The sequence below is a fragment of the Setaria viridis genome, chromosome 8 (assembly GCF_005286985.2).
Source record: "Setaria viridis chromosome 8, Setaria_viridis_v4.0, whole genome shotgun sequence".
Classification (NCBI taxonomy): Eukaryota; Viridiplantae; Streptophyta; class Magnoliopsida; order Poales; family Poaceae; genus Setaria; species Setaria viridis.
The window spans coordinates 8375751-8379097 of NC_048270.2; positions in this window are offsets into that span (position 1 = coordinate 8375751).

The window sequence follows — 3347 nt, forward strand, 5'->3', positions numbered from 1 at the left end:
AGTTCAAAAATAATTAGATTTAAGTTTGTTTTCTTCTGTTTTAGCCCCTGTCCTTGTACAAAATCATGCTCGACGTCCCGATTTAGTCTTTTTGCGTGTTAGCCCTTCGGTTTGTATGTTTAATTAGGTTTTAGCCCTCGGTTTCTTTAAGTTTAGCCCCTGAAAGTTTAGTTTGGTGAACCTTGTTTAGCTCATATCTTTAGTGTTTTAAATCTGTTTTAAATGATTCTTGAGCCTATGAGTTCGTGTTGACGCATAGAATAGTCTTATGACCTTATTTTGCTTTGTTGTTACTGTTTGGTGTATTGTTTTCTTATTTTAGTTCTTTGTTTGCTTGTTTAGTGGCTTTGGATGCTTGTGTGATGCTAGAAGAAGCGCAGCTCAAGGAATTTCAAGAAGAAGACTTCGAAGACTCTTAACAGCATCAGAACTTTAAGGAAGGCAAGTTGTGCCCTTGATCACATTCTGTCCTATACCACATTTATATATGAAACATATATGTTATGCACGCTTGAGTCCTAATTAATATGATGGTTCCTATTTAAGGTTGTGCCTAGTTTCCATATTATTCTTTGTTAATCTGGGTTTACTTTATTGTTGGGTAGATATGCTAGTTGCTATACCTGGTTTATGGTGGGAAGTAATGAATAATGATGAACCTGATTTACTTATGTTATGTACTTCGTTAATTACAACCACTCACATGCCTTAACTCGAACATGGAGTGAGCACCTAGGAAAATAGTACAACCATAAGACTAACGGGCTCTAGTCTTGGCTTATTAATTAGAGACTCTTGTGTGTGGTAGTCTTACCGAAAGGGCAAGAGGGGGTCTTGTGATGGGGTATAGCTCGGCTCCTTTGAGTGGTATTCTCTTTGTAGATACTCACCTTAGGGGAGGGTTATGCACACACAACTGTCGAAACCTTAGTGGACTACTACCTACAAGGGAATCTTTGTAAATGTCTCGTAGTGAATCCCTAGCCACTCACCTTGGCAGTTTTTAAGGACCTTGCAAACCTAGGCGACATGGGAGACACGACTTGTAAAGTTGTACAACCTCTACAGAGTGTCTAAAAACTGTTATAACAGCCGTGCTCATGATAAAGGGTGGCCTGGACCCTCGCATGATAATTGAACGTGAAAAATAATTAACTATGCTTTATTTATGCTTTATTTATGTTCGTGTTCAGTTGTTCTTTTATGCTTAATTGGGAGGTATAAACTTACATTCTAGTAGATAGCTTGGTAATAAAACATAATCAACTTTAAAAGTGCTTAATGCAGTAAACTAGTCAGCTATTCCTTGATTAGCCTACACTACACATTTCCCCACACTTATTGAGTACCAATCATAAGTGTACTCATACTTACTATGTCCGCTATTCAGTACAAGGCAACTCTGTTGAAGACTTTGAAGATTTGCTAGGCGTACGTTTCCCCCAATCAACTGCCTGTAGAGTTGTTGGAGATCCGCGGCTTAAACTATAGATTTTATCTCAGCTTTTGATTATGTAATCTATTTAACTCCCTCTTTACGTTATAACACTATATTTGATATTTGCTGAAGTCGTTGTATGTGTGAAACTTGATCCTGGCACACATATGATAGTCATCTGATTTTACCTTTAAAACCGGGTGTGGCAGTGACTGAACCTATCATTCTGGAATTGTTACTTATGTTCAATTGTTACTTGTGCTTTCACTGCACCATTGCTTCACGTGACAGGGTTAATGTAGATCTGATATGTAGTTGTCAAAAGATACAAATATCCTAGGCTACTAAAATTACTTTATATTCCAATGTGAGTTTATTCCTTTCGAGCAGACCTTTGCTATATTCGCTGACTGATCATCGGAAGCTATGACATGCATCCTTCTGATGTGTGTGTTTCTGTCTTTATGGCATATGGTTGCTCTAGCGACATGGAAACAGGACGATTCCTATACGGCAAGCTATGAACTGGACAATGGACACACCAAAACAATGCATATTTGTCATTTTGCATGACCTGATATGGATGCATTCTGCGCATCAAATAGAAAAATAGCAAGATCAGATGCATGGCTCGATTAAAGTTAATGTTGATGGCAGTTATGTTATGGCCCGCAATTATATAGTGGTTTGTTTATGGGAGTTTTTGCAACAATAGTTATCAGCTCCTGCTTCTGTGCGGGTCGCTGATGTTGATGCATGCTGAGTTGGTGTGAAAATGGTGTCACGATGGGGCCCAAACTAAGTGATCTTGGTTACAGGATACGGCCGGGTTCCCAAACTCTCGTGCAATTAAGGGGGTGTTTGGATACGAGGTGCTAAACTTTAGCAGTGTCACATCGGATATTCGGATGCTAATTAGGAGAATTAAATATGAGCTAATTATAAAACTAATTGTAGAATCCTGTGCTAATTCGCGACATGAATCTATTAAGCCTAATTAATCCATCATTAGCAAATGGTTACTGTAGCACCACATTATCAAATCATGGACTAATTAGGCTTAATAGATTCGTCTCGCGAATTACACTCCATTTGTACAATTAGTTTTGTAATTAATCTATATTTAATACCTCTAATTAGCATCCAAATATCCGATGTGACGGGTGTTAAACTTTTAACATCTTGAAGCCAAACACCCCCTAACTCTGGAGTACAATGTAACAAACATCGTTAAGGGATTGCTTCAATCGTGTCCCAAATTCAAGAGAACTGTGGAACACAAGGAACCAACATCGTTCCCTCATGTACGGTCGATGGGAAATTTCTCATAAAGCATTTCCATTTTTAACAGATCAAAAAAATGCGTTACTGCACCTGAACGAATTGTGTCTTAAAAGGTGGTTAATAAAGGAGAATTGCATCGAGCTGCATTGGCATGTGGTGTGGAACGGAAGAAGAGCAGTATATGGAGCTGAAGGTGGAAGGATACAAGTGTGCTGTCAAATCATGATCCAGTGGCCAGGAACCGTCGCCTGAAAGGATGCTATTTTTCAGGAATTTACAGCCACCAGTTTAAGACAGATTTACTTATACATTTTATAAATGTATATTCTTAGTGTACACAAAATAATTAATAAACAAATTTTAATATGTTGAATGCACGGAGCTGAAATGGTCAGTCTTTTATGACCAGGCAATGTACAACATAGGAAGGGTAAGCTGTGGAAATCATTGACAGTAAATATCAAACTAGCAATAAATAAGTTATCTAACACCCATCTGATGGGACCTCTCAATTTTTGAAGGGGTATGTGGGCAACTATGATACACAATATTTATGTGCAGTTGCCATTTTGTTTAGCGATGAGAAAGAACAACATTCCCTTTTTGAATGTGTTAAAGCTAGTTG